This window comes from Gymnodraco acuticeps, unplaced genomic scaffold (assembly GCF_902827175.1).
Source record: "Gymnodraco acuticeps unplaced genomic scaffold, fGymAcu1.1, whole genome shotgun sequence".
Taxonomy (NCBI): Eukaryota; Metazoa; Chordata; class Actinopteri; order Perciformes; family Bathydraconidae; genus Gymnodraco; species Gymnodraco acuticeps.
Window position 1 is genome coordinate 11231685 of NW_022990238.1, and position 17183 is coordinate 11248867.

General features: G+C 39.4%; 1 protein-coding gene across 1 annotated transcript in view; it reads right to left on the reverse strand.

Moving 5' to 3' along the window:
• Nucleotides 1-17183, reverse strand: part of elfn1a (extracellular leucine-rich repeat and fibronectin type III domain containing 1a) — an 83469-nt gene that overhangs the window by 21249 nt on the left and 45037 nt on the right. Inside the window, exon 2 of the mRNA XM_034219479.1 lies at nt 12115-12205. The gene's annotated coding sequence lies outside the window, so the exon portion shown is untranslated. The remainder of the gene's footprint in view (nt 1-12114; nt 12206-17183) is intronic.

A 17183-nucleotide genomic window follows, 5' to 3' on the forward strand; every position in this document is an offset into this window, starting at 1 on the left:
GATCAAGCCTGAAGCCACAGAGATCTTCTGTTACTGTCCTTTCTTCTTAGAGAAAGTACAGAAACACGTAACTCTGGATTTGTTTTAATGTTTGAGGTGCAATAAACGACACAGCAGCTTTTTGGCATGAGAAAACTATTATTTTCTGCCTCGCTCATGAGAGTAACAGCTGGCAAAATTACAGCCTCGCCTACTGATTTTAATTTAACCATATATCGAGCCCGATTCTCGATTTCAAATGTTTGCTCTAAAATTATATTTATAAATGACTATTATCATTATTCAAGACATTATACAAGACAATAAATGGCAAAGATATGTAGAAAATAAACGTATTTAAGATACGTTCATAACAAACGTAACGTGGGAGAAAATATGTTTCTAGAAGATATGTAGAAAATAAATGTATTTAAGATACGTTCATAACTACGGAGGGTTCATAGAGAGAAAAATAAATAAAACGTGGCCACGTTTTACTTTCTCGTGCGCACGCTTTAGTAACTCGTGTGCACGAGTTCCCACAGAACTAAACTTTAGCATTTGTTTATGATAGTATCGTTCGTTCCGGTGCACTCCGGCAGGACTATAGCACATTGAGTTTAAGATTAAACAAATGTCTTTCACTTGGGAATACACTTAACTATGGGGAACCAGATTTGTGTAAAGTACTGTTCGTGGTAATTTGAAAACAAATGCCGGTGGTGTCGGATACACTCGAACACGCACACAGAGCGGAGCTGAGCACACACACACACACACACACACACACACACACACACACACACACACACACACACACACACACACACACCACACACACACACACACACACACACACACACACACACACACACACACACACACACACACACACACACACACACACACACACACACACACACACACACACACACACACACATCATGCGCCCCAGTGACAGGACATCTCCTTCATAAAACGAGGGAGAATACTCTGGTAGTTCGATGTGTGTATAGGTGTGTGTGGTTAAATGTAGCAGCCTCGATCTCTATTCAGCGGTTCTAATGAAGGGAAACGCAGTGAAGTAAACAGTAAAAGGCACAGCTCTTTGCAGCTGGTGCTGCTCTTCTCAGATTCTGCTGAGTTACACGTTACTGCCTCCAGTGCCCTGTACGACGAAGCCAGTTCAACAGACCCTGGACCTGGATATGTTCGATTTACCCGGCTTAACTAACCCTAACAAACGCAATGTCGATAAGCGGTCCTACGAAGCTGGTTATCAACTCAGTAAATCAACCAGGGTTTCTCTGTCCGGCTGAGAGCGCGTTCATGTGAAAGGGACGGGGTTAGCAACATTTGACCAATCACAAACATGGAGACACGTGCTGACAGCGCAGCGTCATACTTCATGAATGAATAGTGTAAATAGCAAATCCTGCTTCGTAGTACAGGCCACTGGTGCCGCAGAGATTTCATAAAGTGAAGGAGGTTTTCCTTCTATAAAACAGCTGTGGGCAGCAGATACTGTGAGTCACGGACAGGAATCCCTCAATTTAAATAAAACGAGGCCACGCTTTAGTAACTCGTGCGCACGCTTTAGTAACTCGTGCGCACGCTTTAGTAACTTGTGCGCACGCTTTAGTAACTCGTGCGCACGCTTTAGTAACTCGTGCGCACAAGTTACTAAAGCGTGCGCACGAGAAAGTAAAACGTGGCCACGTTTTATTTATTTTTCTCTCTATGAACCCTCCAGGGCTCCGTACATAACAAACGTAACGTGGGAGAAAATAAGTTTCTAGCTAAACGTAATTGAGAATGCAGTTTAGTTCTGTGGGAACGTAATTTTTAGGAGACAGGGTTGCAATGGGAATGGTTAGCGTATCATATGCACGCAAAATCGGACTTCTGCGTATCTATTGCACGCATTTCCAATGTGTAAAGTCGTGTCATTTGTACGCAGACTGAAGAGAGTGGGTTGGTTTATCACCATGGAAGGGTTAAGCATACTTTTCATCAATTGGCACCTCAGTATTAGTTTATGTTTTAATTAATGCTCTTTAATCAAATAGTCTTAATGCATACAGTACTTTTGTCTATACCTCCACACAATTCAAAATAATAATTCAAATCAGCTTTTCTTTTGCTAAAGCACCAGCTATGTTAGTATGCATATTGTTAGACCCAGTCACCATGCCCTTGTAGAAATGATGTCACTGTGCATGAAAGTCAGTGGTCTTTATTCATGATCCACCCACAGCTGTGTGCATTCAGGTATCAGGATAAAAGTCTCACATCTGTTGATTTAATCGCTTCATTCCCTCTCACTCGCTGAAGGTGAATCATTAAGTAAATGCAGCTGCTGTGGAAGCTTGGATACTCATGCATTTTGATTGCTCACAGTTGGAGACAACTGATCTCTGACGTATATATATAAATGCAACTTAGACAGCATTATTGACTAATTTACTCACATCATTCCTACTGTACTGTATAGTAAACGGTTTTCATCAAGCAGATTTATTACACTTTCAACTTGGTTTTAAAAAACATCCTGGTTGAGAAATTATTTGCCAAAGTCCTGAATGGTTACTGCCCAGGTTGGACAGTCAGACGCTGACTAATCTATAATCCATCTGAGGTCCAATTTTCAGCTGTAGTGATATCCTTCTCAAAGATAATAAAGAAGCATAGCGTTGATGAGAAACACATGAGGCTATCCTTAAATGATCAGGTCACTTCAGATAAATAGAAATACCCCAACATAGCGGGATATGATGGAAATGATAGATAATGACTTTTATACTGTCATTAAAGTGATGTGTGAAATAAGATTGTAACGGAGGACGTGAGGCAGACAGATTAAAAGGTAATAGAATGAGAACCTGCAAATGCTTTACTGTGACAAAATGATGCTGTGACAGTTTTCTCATTTGGGCATCTTATCTCCTGCAATCTTGTTATCTTTGAGACCAAAGAAAACGTCTTTAAAACATCACTAAAGATGATTCAATGTTCCATAGGAAGATTCTATACCTGAAACGGGTTCACATACGTTTCAGGACCTTCAAATAAACTGGTACTCGCATAACATTTACCTAGACATGCTCATGAAATGCATTTTCATCACAATGTTTTGTTTTTATTAACAATCTTTATGAAATCTAGTTTACAGGCTTAAATAAGGCTTATTGGGATCTGTCTTTCATAAGAAATAAAATGGTAAATGTCAAAGAGACAGGATTTGAAAAGGTGATAGAAAAGCAGATGGTCAGAGATCCTTCTTAAAGGTGCATGGCCTGCAGAGATCCTTCTTAAAGGTGCATGGCCTGCAGAGATCCTTTTTATGGCGGGTTTTCACTGCAGCGCGGAGCTCGCTTTAAGCGTGCCGAGCCGTGCGGGGCCCGTGTTTGGTTGCGTTTCCACTTGGCCTAGTACCGGCTAGCGGGTCCTAATTCACAGTTTTTCTGGCCCCATAAAATCGTGGTTCTAGGGCCAGGAACAACCAGGCTGAGTCGGGCTGAGTATGCTAAACTAGAGAGAGAATCGCTGACAAGGGGGCTACAACTACAACAAGATGAACATATTTGACCGTGATTTAATTGTAATACACGTTTCAAAATGATGCCGAAGTAACAACATACTGATACCGGTTAGTAAAAACCATGAATTAATGCTTTGACAAGTCTGCAGACAGACGGCAGGAGAAAAACCTTTTTAAAATGCGTGTTTTCTAAATGGAGCTTGGCTAAGCTAACGTTATATATGCTCCGACCGTCCACTAGGGTTGCCAACTTCCAGAAATTGATAAACTGGACACCCGCGCGCGTGCGCGCAAAGATTTTCGGGTTTCTGGCGGATTTAGTTACTTTTTTTTGTTACTTTATTTCGGTTTTAGGGTTAGGGTTATGTTATTTAATTCTCTTGGGGGAGCTGGCGGGTGTGGTACTGTAACTTTGTTTTTGACACTTTAAAATACTGCTATCCTACTAAAATGCTGTACAAATCAGATTTATTATGTAATAAAGAAACATTTGCCGAGTAAAATAAATCGTTATTATTCAATATCGCGATAAATACCGTATCGTGGACTTGTTATCGCGATATTATCGTACCGTGAGTTTTTGGTATCGTTACATCCCTAATAGTTACAGTTATTGGTTATAATAGAACTATTGTTTCTTGTCACTCAAATATTACATGTGTTTTGACTAGATACCCAACCTACGAATCAGACACTGACTCTGAGCCGGTGGCCCAAAAAACGAGGGGTGTTATTAATAATAATAATAATAATAATTCCTTACATTTATTATTATAGCGCTTTTCCAGATGCTCAAAGCGCTTTACAAATACACATTACACATATCATACATGCAATGGTCACTGTGGACAATACCCACAGGAGCAAGTTCAGGTGAAGTGTCTTGCCCAAGGACACAACGGCTTTACAGACGCAGCAGCGGCGGGTTTCATCCCTTGATCTGATGATCATTGCACAGCGCCACACCGTCCATCTTCACGCCTCGAGGTCATCGAGGCGCTTTTACAAGTACACATTAGTATCATACATGTACTGTGGACATTACCCACAGGAGCAAATCCGGGTGAAGTGTCTTGCCCAAGGACACAACGGCCTGACGCAGTGGCGGCAGGAGCGGGTTTCGAACTGGAGTTCCCCAGCACTCCCCCTTGATCTGATGATCAGATGCACAGACCACTGCGCCACCCGTCCCAATTCCGCAAAATGCGGCGACGTTACCCTTCATCCCACCACCCTGCTTCAGTAAGTCTAACTATGATGAGTCCACTATTGGTGGCACTCCAGTGTTTTTTTTTATTAGTTTCATTGCCGTATGTTGATATATTTTCATATGTTCTATTAGCTGTAAATTCTCAGGACCACCAACGACCACCACCACAACAACCCTGCATCTGTAAGTTTACCTTTCATGGCTCCTTTAATGGTGGCCGTTCATGGCTCCACACACACTCACGTTTCGTTTCTATATGTCGATATGTTTCTATATGTTCCATTAGCTGCCAATTCTCAGGACCAACACCACCTAAACGACATCAGCTGGAACACAAGGCGTCTAGGGTCTGTGGGTGAGACATTAACTGGTAAGAAGTTTCAGCCTAATGTAACAGGTTCATAAATGTATGTATAAAATATATATAAAGATGTGTGTGTGTGTGTGTGTGTGTGTGTCTGTGTGTGTGTGTGTGTGTGTGTGTGTATGCACCCACACACACACACACACACACACACACTTATATGCCAGTTTATTAGGTACATCTAGGGAAAGCTAATGCAGTCTATTACAACAGTCCTGCAATAAATACCCCTTCCTGATTTTTGTTGAAAGAGTTTAAGAGAGATGGCGATTCTTCTTTAACTTTTGTCCAGTTTCTGAACAGATATGAAGAGCTGTGAGCTTTGTGTGCTAACTGCTAACAGCTAACGGCTGATGTTTTCTGGTTGAACGTCAGTGACGGCAGGCTGAGATCCTCACCACTGATTGGCTTCCGCGAGAACGCGCCACGTGAATTTGACGCTCGAGTTGAACAAATGTAACTCTCACGTTTGACGCGGCACCGTTCAATCGCCTCAATCGTGCGATTCACGCCGCGTCCACTGCTTCATGCTCGCCGTAGGAGCGAATTCGCATCTGTCCGCGTCTCTGCATTGACTTTACATGTAATCGCGCTACGCTAATATTACCCGCTGGCGGATATAGGTATAAATGGCAATTTTTTCAATCTGACTTCATATTGACAAGTTTTAACAACAGAGGGTGCTACATAACCAATGTTGGGTTACAGTAACGCAACTACTTTTTGCGGTAACTAATAGCATTACTAGTTACCTATTCCCATTAAGTAACGCCGTTATAGTTACTGTGATTTAAATGGGTGCGTTACTGCGTTACATTTTGTGATCCAACTGAACCGAATCTCGCCGCGGATGTAACTTATAGGCGAATACAGCGATGTCCTCTCACAGCACCATGGAAAAGTGAAAATAACCAGAGAGGAGTGATGATTGGTTAACGCGGGGTAACCTTTCAGGGTAAGCCAATCAGAGACAGAGTTGGGCGGGTCTTGCCTTATGGGGAAAATACACACACACACACACACACACACACACACAACACACACACACACACACACACACACACACACACACACACACACACACACACACACACACACACACACACACACACACACACACACACACACACACAATGGCAGATGCAAGTATCAGCGAGAGCAGCAGCGCATTTGCAACTTGGAAATATAACCACTATTTTCAATTTGTGGGGATAAAGGACGCAAAAAATATTACGTTAAAATGTAAACTGTGTGCAGGACAGAAAGCATTGTCCTCATCGAATAACAGCAATGCCAATCTCCTGAAGCACCTAAGTAATGTACATGGGGCTATAAAACTAGTCGCCAAAGACCCCACCGTCTCAACCACCGGCAGTGACCCAGATGGAGCAACACCATCTAAACAGCCAAAAAACGATTTTTTTTAAATCGCCACATGTCACCCAGAGTCAACTAAACAGATTGATTGCCAGGTATGTTGTTGAGGACATGCTGCCCATCGCAACGGTCGAGTCTGTTGCCTTCAGAGAACTAGTCAGCAAAATACCAGTGAAAGCATTTCATTTTCAATTTTATTGTTATTATTTTTAAAGTAAATTTACTTGTTACAAGTTACTTTGATAATTTAGTAACTAATAAAGTAACTAGTTACTTTTTTGAGAGCAGTACTCTTGCCCAACACTGTACATAATACACTTTCAGGAAAAGTCACGGACTGGGAGACTTTAATATTTTATTGAAAAAAAGTTATACAATCAAAAATGATCTCATCATGCAGATTTCAGCCCATGCCTACATCTGTGTTTTATACAGCACATGCATTAAACATGGCGTTTCATTGTTTAATTGCTTCTAAGGTCTGGCATGTAATAAGAGGGGAGAATTGAGGTGTCATGATTTGAGAAAAGTTCCCTGTCATGCTGAGAAAAACGGTGGCACAGCAGTTCATCAGTGATTTTGAAAAATATCATTAGGGAGACAGTAATGAAGGGTTGACAGCTGTCTGTCAAATCTGTGTAGCCCTCTAAGACGTTCATTCATTTTCTCCATGATTGCCTTTCTTAGTGTTAAATGTATTCCAATCCCATATGGTGTTAAAAAGTCATTTTTAACACCGTATGGGATTGGAATACATTTAATGAGATTACATGATGAGAACTAACCCTGTGTTAACTTGCTGTATGGATTCTTTATGTCAATTAAAGTTCCATTTTAGCCTTTAGAGACTTTGTGGGCTATCATTTTATTTTTATTTTAACCTGTACCTAATACAAGTTATTGATCTTTCACCTTGACTTTCCTTATTTTTTTTTTATTGAATATTATTATATATATATTCGGCAAAGCTTGACGTCACCCCATTCAAAGTGAATGGGAAGCGTCTCCGTTGAAGCATGGGGCGGTGTGTTGATCATCAGATCAAGGGGGCGTTGGGGAACACCAGTTCGAAACCCACCTCCGCCGCCACTGCGTCAGGCCGTTGTGTCCTTGGGCAAGACACTTCACCTGAATTTGCTCCTGTGGGTATTGTCCACAGTACATGACCGTTACATGTCTGATATGTGTGTAATGTGTATCTGTAAAGCGCTATAATAAATGTAATGAATTGAATTGGAACCGTGTGGACGTACCGTAACACTCATGCTCCTATTGGCTAACACTCCAACCCATTACACAGCCAACAGAGCTGACCAGCTAACCAATAAAAGCAGACTGGGCTCTGGTTTCAGACAGAGGGTAAAAAGAGATGCTGCAACACAGGCAGTATGGGAAAAATAAAGGGCTTTTTGAAAACAAAAATCACATGAATCGTGCATCAAGAAGTGTAAAGCAGCCATTTAGCCCTCTAAATATGGATTGTGCTGCCATTGATGGTGTAATATGTTGCATTGATTTGTTTTAAACGACAGGTTGGTTGTATATAGTCACCGTGTGGTACCAGGATGACGTCTTAGTATCTAAGTCATTAAGACACCTACATAAACCAATACGTCATTTACAACCAGTTGTTTTTCCATCCTCAGTGCATTGATCACTTCTGCTTGAGCCCCAACAAACACCTCTGCAGCCAACGTGAGGTACAACAAGCTTTAGTGGAATCAATGCGTTTAGAGAGCACAGAGGAAGGGTTAAAACTCTTTGATGAGGAAGGAACCCAATAATTGCCTACCAAACGGATGTTTTATAATCACTTATGTGACCAATGGCTCCCTCGGGATCCGTGTCTCTCTCAGGCTAATCCACGATGCTCTTTACGGTAATCCATTCAAATAACTCTTCTCTAGTGCCATCAATTAGGACTCCAGATTGACGAAGCAGCTGACACCGTGGAGCTTGGTAGGAATAAAGCTACGGAAAGATGAATATCACAGTGATAAATTACTGTGATATTCTAAATCCCATGGCAGCTGTTCTACTGATTTTATGGGTCAAACTGGAAAACTTAGAGGCATACAGTATAGTTTGTTTAAAATAGAACATTGGGTGTCTTGCAGAACCACTTTTATGGACAGTTTTATCCTGTCCCACTAGGGTTGTGGGATATGACGGTATACAAAGCGAACTGGTAGAAATGTTTCCCTTGAAGAGACTTTGCATTAGTTTACTTAAAAATAAAAATGTGTGTGTCCATATTGCTTTATATTGCTGTGACTGAAAACGGGCTTACGCTTATTTGCCAATTACATTTGATTTGAGATGTTAGTTTGTGGTGTTCACAAATTGTCTTTTCTTATAATAATTTAAAAGTAAGTTTGTATGTAATTGACAAATGGTCCAGACTGAATTGACTAAGATAGTGAAATTAGTTTTAAAATGTAAGATAATTCATGTAAAAATCATTTTCAGCATCACAATGGCTTGCCAATTCACTGAGAAGTTTTTTAAGATGTTGTCATTTTTAATGTCAATCTCGACAGAACAGCAGCGGGTGTTGTTGTGCAGGTTGTTGTCGAGTGATATCCTCCCAAGAGTGTAACATCCACTTCTGTGGGCTATAATATAATAACGTCATATATCTCTGTAACTGTCATAACCCCTTGAATGCCTCTCATATTAGTCATAGACCAGTGTGCTTACGATGTCTTTTAGAATCTGACTTGATGATATAAACTGTTCCCTCTTTACTTCGTCACAGAACAGCGCTACTCAGATGAAATGTAGTGGGCAGCTCCACTGTTTATGTTTGTTTGAATAGTTTAGGACCCTTTAACAGCAATACTGACACTACAATTTTTTTTTTTATGATTTACTGTATATTCTGCTGATTTCTGACTTTCTGGATACATTTTTTTATTGTTCCTTGTTTGTAATAATTTTGTGAAACAGGTAGGCTTATTTCGCACATTTTAGGGGCATTAATGCTGATATCACACACCTCATCACAAACAGATGGCATTTATCAAGCTGAAAAAAGCTTCACAGAAAGATGTAAGATGGAGGCATTGAGAAACGTTTTTTCTTACAGTGGGCAGGTTTTTTCCCGCTGTAGCACACACTTCACACCCTGTATAAATCATTGAAGTAAAAGCACATGTATCTGGAGGCAAACTAGGAATTATGGGTCCCCTTAAAGAATATCGGTCTGGACACTTTTTCTTTAAATAAAATAATTAAACTGGGAGTTTTGTGGTCCCTCTACAGCTCTGGGCTCTCAGACTCATCACTAACTTTCACCAGCTGCAGCACTACGGTACATCTTTCGTTTTAATGACAGTGGTGTAAAACCTAGCCCCTCCTCTTTCATGTGCTGCCAAACTTGTTTTAGGACTGCAATAAATAAAAGGCTTGTTGTGCTCATATGCATACGTTTTATATTTATACGCTAAGAATAGGTGAAGCAGAAATAATTCAAGACAGCTTGACATACCAACAATCCCTTTTGGCTGTACTTGAAACACAGCAAGGATTAAATCATTTAATTGATGGAGCACACATACTTGATGTGTCTAAATAAAGATTTTGTTTTTGACATCGCTCCAAACATGTCTTTCTTCATTTGATTGACAAGAATACATACACAAACACATTGTCTCTCATCTTCTTAGTTTAAATAAAAATCCAATAAATGGCTGCTACCATTTGAAATATATAAACTGAACATTTTGTAAACGGAAAATAACTGAATAAAAATACAATAAACAGGATTTATTTGGTGAGTGATGAGACTAAAGCAGCAGACTTAATATCCTTTTATGTGCTTTCTGGAAGATTTTATACATTGCTGGTTGTTGCAAGCTGATTTAAATGACGATGCGGTACATGAAGACGCACTGAAAACCACTTCTTTATTTCTCCATAGCTTTGTTTGCACAGCATGATCGTAATTATCTTTCTGGGGGCGTTTCTGTTTTGAGATTGCATCGCCGTGTTTAGTATAGTTTCATATTTTGTTGGGCACTGTTACTGTATGAGTCAAGTATTAGCAAGTGGCAAAGAAAACGCTTTATGACTACACTAAAAGCCACATGAGCTTGGTTTGCTAATTTCATACAAAAACAAAGTTGGTGATGAATTTCTTGTAATATAAAGCTTAATGCCATATGCAAGGAAATGCTGTCCTTGTGAACATGGCTGGCTCAGCTGTGCTTAAAACGTTGTGTTAGCATTGTTACAGTTAGAATGTAAGCAGTTAAGTAGGACAAGAGGGAATTACCTGCTATTCATTTCCTTTAAATCCATTAAGCAAATGGAGGGTTGTAGGAATGCATTTTTCAAACTTAAAATAGGGATGTCATAATACCAGAGATCTAGTTGTTGATACCAAAAATAATCAAATTCCTTGATTCTAGATTCACAACTTGATGCCACAGTCAAAACGTTTATTGACACTTCACATATACTCATTTTAACTGAATAGAGCTTGAATGCACCAGAATGTTACTGGAACCTCCATTAACTGTTATTTAGCCAAGCAGGACTGTGCTAGCCACCGTGTGCTAACAGCTAATGTTTACTAGCTTTCCTCTTGCCGTTTTGAAAGATATTGTTCTCGGAAGCTGTTAGAACAAGTAGGCCTACTCTCAAGTTTTCCGAACTTTGAGGTATCGGTTCTTATGATACCCTTAGCTTACAGTTCACTTTAGTTTTCCTCCTCCTTCAACAATTGATTAAATGGCAAGCAGATAGTGATACATTTAGAACAAACTCGACTTCTGCTGTCTTGTGCTTTAATAAAGCCTTAGGGCGCTCCCCATCTGCTCTGCTTTAGGTGGCAGACTAGCTGTGTAACTAGTGTGTCACATATTGGAGAATGGGTGCAGGTTATCTAAATGAATGCCAAGAAAGTGAGTCAGTAACAATTCACAATTCTCTTTATTAGCACTAATTGTTTAGCATGCTTATACGCTTTCTATCACTACACACACCAGCCAATGAGAGTACTCGCTTGCTTGTTGGAAATAATGGGACAGAACAAAGCAAAAGGAAAAACTGCTTATCTTTATAAAGGCATTTAAAGAGATCACTTGTTGGGTAGTATATGAAAGCTTCAACATTTTATGTATTACTTATTTTTTGAGTAACGGGTGGTGATGAACTAATACAACTAGTGGTTTAAAATGTGTGAAACGTTTAAAGTTTAGCTAGTAAATAAATCATTTAAAAGAAAGATTGGAGGTTTATAAGAATGATGTCATTCCTGATGAGGTGGTTGTAGTTGGGTCATTCATATTAAACTATAACAAAAAATGGAAATGTAATGACCTTTGATTTATATGTTGTACTGAGCCTATGAAAAGACTCTACCTTCTTAATTATATAATAAACATTATGGCTTCCAGTACTTATGTGCTTATTTAAATGGAAAAGCAGTGGTAGAAGCGTGGACACCTGAATGCAGTGTGTTATTGAGACGGTACGCTCTCAGGGTGACATGTCCTTTAAGTAACATGTCTTCGGCACCTACTTGTCGTGTGTAGTGACCAGTGGATTAGCGCTGGATTCTCTGTGATCCTCTTACAGGGCGTTTGCTCATGCTGTGCTGCAGTTGACTCAAGATACAAGCAGAATACACGCACTTACCCCTGGTATCTAGGTTGAAGTCCTCGGTGTGAGAAAGCATCCCTGGTGTCCTCGAGCAATGCAGATGTTCACTGATTTCTCTTGCTGAACTCTGAAGAAAAAGGAAATGACAGAGAAATATATGAATGTCATGCTCTATTAAGATTTTAATTGTTTTTAAACAGCATGGTAGGAGTAAATGGAGCTTGCATGTTGACATGAACTTAATACATTCATTAACATGCAGGTATTTAAGCCGACATGTTGGATCCAATACGTGGAGGCCGGTCGTAATGGTGGATGTAATAAAAAGCTGCTTCTTCAGAGGATAACCTTCTTTGGCATTGCCGTCTCCGAAATGAATTCAGCAGTGTGCTCGTTCTTTTTTCCTCTCATTTCTTTTTCAAGAATCAGAACCACCTCATTAACCTTATCTAGCAAGCAGAAGCTAATGAAAGCCTCTGTTCCAGTGTCCGGTCCTGCCAAAGTTAGTTTTACTAATTAATCAAACATCAGTCCCCCCCTATCATCTTAATGACTCCCTGTAAAGTGAAGGAGAATGTGTTGCACACACAGCCCGCAGGGAATCTCCACCGGCACGTCTTCATGCATTTTTATTGGACGTTAAAACAATAGAGGAAATGAAGCTTTTTGGCCCAGAGATAGATGTTTGGTATTCACTACAATAAGGGAAATAGAAATGAAAAACAACTTCCTCATCTTTTAAACATGTTTTTGTTCTTACTTGAATGATAATGTTTACCCAGTCCCTACAATATGCAACAAAGCAAAGCTGCAATTCTCCGACCTATGTACGGACGCTACGAGTCCAGATTAATGCACACTCAGTATTCATATGACTCGTCTTGCCCTAATGAAACAATTCCGTGCTCTCATCCCTTGTGATTCAGAGTGTATGACATGCCATATCAGATGGAAAGCACCGGCAAAATTCAATCTCCAACAATCATTAATGGAAAACTGTGAAATGGCTAGATTTTCACTAAATGAGAGTACAATAGATAATGCAATTCAATTAGCTGCTAAGGCTGCTATTTGCATCCCAGTGAAAGGGGTGATAGTTTAAGGGCCCAAGGCAGCTGCCTTTCAGCAAAGGCCTGTGAAAACACAAAAAGCAGCGGAACCAAGAGAAAAGGCCAGTTTGGGAGACTTCAGCAGTATTCTTTTAATGACTCATCATAATGACTCCATTTAGCTGTTCAATGACCCATTTACTGCATTGAGCAGGCATGGGAAGCTCTCTGTCCTTGGCAGGGTCAGTCCTGCAGCTGCCCCTGCCTGCCATCTTTAACCAATGGGAACATTTATTTTCCCTCCAGGCTTCAACAGACAGGTTGCTCAAGAATAGAATCAAGAATCAGCTCAAAACACATTCACACACTGCTCCATTAGATCTTTACAATAAAAAAAATCTACTAATTTTAAGTGAAAGAAAGAATTAGTTCTGCATCAGACCATGTTGACACAAACAATGAAGTTGGCATGTAGAAGCTTGAGGTAAAAGATAAACAATGAGCCTTACTTATCATTATCTTAAATAACTTTCTGTCAGAGAAAATACGATTTAATTTAAGATGCCCCAAAATGTCTTAATCATCCAAATCCGCTCCTACCCAGGTGTGCAAAATGATGAATCCCACTTAGTCATACAGTAAATTGGAGATGTGTATTTAATTATAACAAGACAATTCAAATGCATCAAAAAGTACATTATCCAAGCTGAACCACAGCATTTGAAAGTCCTAAATACAAAATCTGTTGCTCAGAAATGTAATCCAATCATTATAATTTCCTTGCGTTGGAAGAACAAATTGTCAAAAGAAGATTTCTTATTTTTTTGTCAGAGAGCTCTTATCCACTCTCACCCAACAATAAGAAAACCTTGCTAGAGATCAAAGGTTAATAAAACAGTGAATTTGTTCCTATATCATTTAATTATTGAGTTCAATGTGTCCTATTATACATTTACAGGAACATGTTGATAATGAAAAATAAGATGCTGCTTGACTGCAGAAGCAACTATGTATAGGTCACAGAGGCAGACCATTGTTGTGATGTGAATAAACCCTAACAAAATAGTTTTACTACAATTATGTATATAAAACCTTATTCTGTAGAAATCTGGCACACTAATATCCAGTGAATGTTTAATATCCCTTTTCTGGGAATATTGACTGTTTCATGGAGAGATGGGAAGAAGTATCCTTCCAGCATGCTCCTCTATCTGAACAGAAACAGTCTTCGTTCGTGTTGCTGTACACAGGGCATGTGTACTCGAGGTTGGGTCAGGTTGCAGCCCTGGAGGAGCTGGGGTGCAGGAGGGAATAGTGGAGGTGCTGAGGAGAAACAGACCCCATATGGTCTTGAGGAGCTGGACTTTCTGGCAGATCTCCAGGATGCTGACCCGGAGCATTGAAAGGTTGAGCACTGGCACCGATCTGACGGATTCTGCCCAGCTGCTGACGTGCAGAGCAGCGCACATGGATGTGAAGACAAAAATAACTTGCTGGGATCCACAGCTTGAGCAATTCCTTAGAATTTAAATCACTGCCAATTTATTCTGGCTTGTGTCAACGTACTAGGAGATGACTGGCGTGTAGCACAGTGTAGTCATATTTAGAAATGCATAAAGGATGTTTCACTTAAATAATTTTGATCGGTGCTATGACTATCCTAAGTGGAGGCTTTAGAAAAGAAAATCCAATTTATACAGTTAAGAGGGGGAGTTTAGATTTGCTATTCAGGTCTGGTCATCTGCAATCTATTTGAATAAAGAAAGCAGTTACAATATTCAGAAAATAAGTGACCCCAAGTCAATGTATGTGTGCCCTCCTCTTCTCTCTGTGTAACAAAAGGCAGACCCTGTTGTTGTGCCCCCTTCTTAATTGAAGAGATAAGTGTGCTTAAGTGGTTTGCAGGGTAAAAGGCCACTACATGTTAAGCAAAGATAAAAAGTGAGATTTTCTAAATTAATATTACGTTTACGAGTGAAGAAACACACTCTTTCTTTCCACTGTTCCTTCATTTTCTGTTTGATACAATTGATGATATTTAGCTCACGAACAGCATTGCACAATGTCTGCAACATAATTATTATAGCTTTAATTGTTAGGACAATATGTGATTGACTTGACATTTTATGAACTTTTATGGGGCTGCAACTAAAAAATTATTTTCATTATCGGTGAAGGATGTTTCTAACCATCAGAAAGCAGAGAAAATTGCCCATAACAATTTTAGATGTCTTGACTAGTCTGACCAACTATCGACTATAATGACATTCAAGGGAAAAACAGCAGATTGTCAATTTATTTTAGCTGAAACTGTGAAATATTTGACATTTTAACATGATACATTTTCTATTGGTCCACCATACCCATTAGATCTCAAAGTCTCTGATATTTGTACTCAAATTAGCCCCTTAAGCTCTTGTGTACATTTGCATGTTATCCTTAAAGGAGGAGCACCCACACAGTCACATTATTCAAAAGAAAGTAAAACACCAAAAATGTTAAGCTCAGCTTTGAGGAAACTTATCTAGAAAAGAAAACGTTTTTAAATGTACTGGATAAAATTGTGAAATTGTTTATATAATGATTTGACAGCTCTCGTTTCAAGTCAAGTTCAAGTACATTTTCGCCATGTAATAAGAAAAGGAAGCATCAATCACATTGGTTGTAGTAACTTGCATGTAAATGGAGAACATGCCATACATTAATGTCAAAACACGTCATTTAATTTGATTTGCTATCTCTGTCTTTCATGATAATAAAATCAGGTTGCAAAGCTGTCAATACGCTGACAGAGTAATATTATCTGGTATAATGTATTTACTTCCGCTAGCAGGCGGCCAAATTACAGAAATAAATCTAAGTGTGACCGCGTTAAGACATGACAGAAGTGTTGCTTTTCAATAACCGTTCCTCCTTGCCTGGCACAGTTTTAGTCACAGAAACTTGTATTGAATAAAACCATTTTAGATTTTGACATGATGACCCATTTGAGGTGGTGAGTATTTACTGTGTTGTGCTTCACTGATCCTGAACTGCCAATCAAGGAGTGCCTCACTTTGCAGGAAATTAAATCTCAGCAGCTGTGGTGGAGGAGGGTGTAGAAAAGCGCAACCAATATTTGTATCATACTGTACAGTCACAGGCAGCGGACCAGAAAGTACTGCTGCTCTTTTAAAGGTCCACTATGATAAAGAATCATAATTACCCACATTAATGAATGAAATCAAATGCAGTTTCTATGTGACAAAATGAAATGAATCACTTACTGGGCTTGTTTTGGGATATAATCAATATAATTACTGAACAGAAGGTTTAAGTTATTAAATCTACATTTTATTTGCTAATACTCAAGATGTGAAGTTTGTGGTTTTACATCTGAGTGACTGAGTCTCAGTGAAGCCTAAAGGTATGGAAGTGGAGAGCAGCGCAGCTAGTTTCCCCTATGGAGAATAACAGAGAATGTGCTGTCTGTTGAACCCACAAACAACAAGCCTTAAGCAGATCAACACACACTCAAACACACACATAAGAACACTTCCATATACACTCTTGGCCTTGTGTATGTGTATGCATGCAGGAAACTTGAAAATTGCCTTGCCAAAAATAGATATACAGTAAAAAACACATTTGGAGACAGGCTTTCCTGATAGCTTCATGAAAGTGAGAAGCTAGTGTGCTATTCCTTCACTCATTCAATATTTAAGCAGCATGACATGCTTTCTAGAGCACACATAATGATGTTGTCATGGCTCTACAGAAAAATGAAACATGGCTGCTTGTAGACCAGGCTGCTAAAGTAAAAACATGACTGCACTATAAGTAGAAGCTAAAACATTAAACATGGAACATTTTTGTTCAACTGACAGTGGCTTGTAATAAAAAGAAAAAAGCTTATGCAAGAAACTGCCACTCTGTCATGTAAATATTAAAATATCATACATCACCGGTTAAATTGTACATGCTGCCTCATCTAAAATGAATTAAAATAGATGAAATATTCAGTTCAATGGCACGTTACAGAGGTTTAATGGTCTTACGAGATTTGTTTGTGAACAA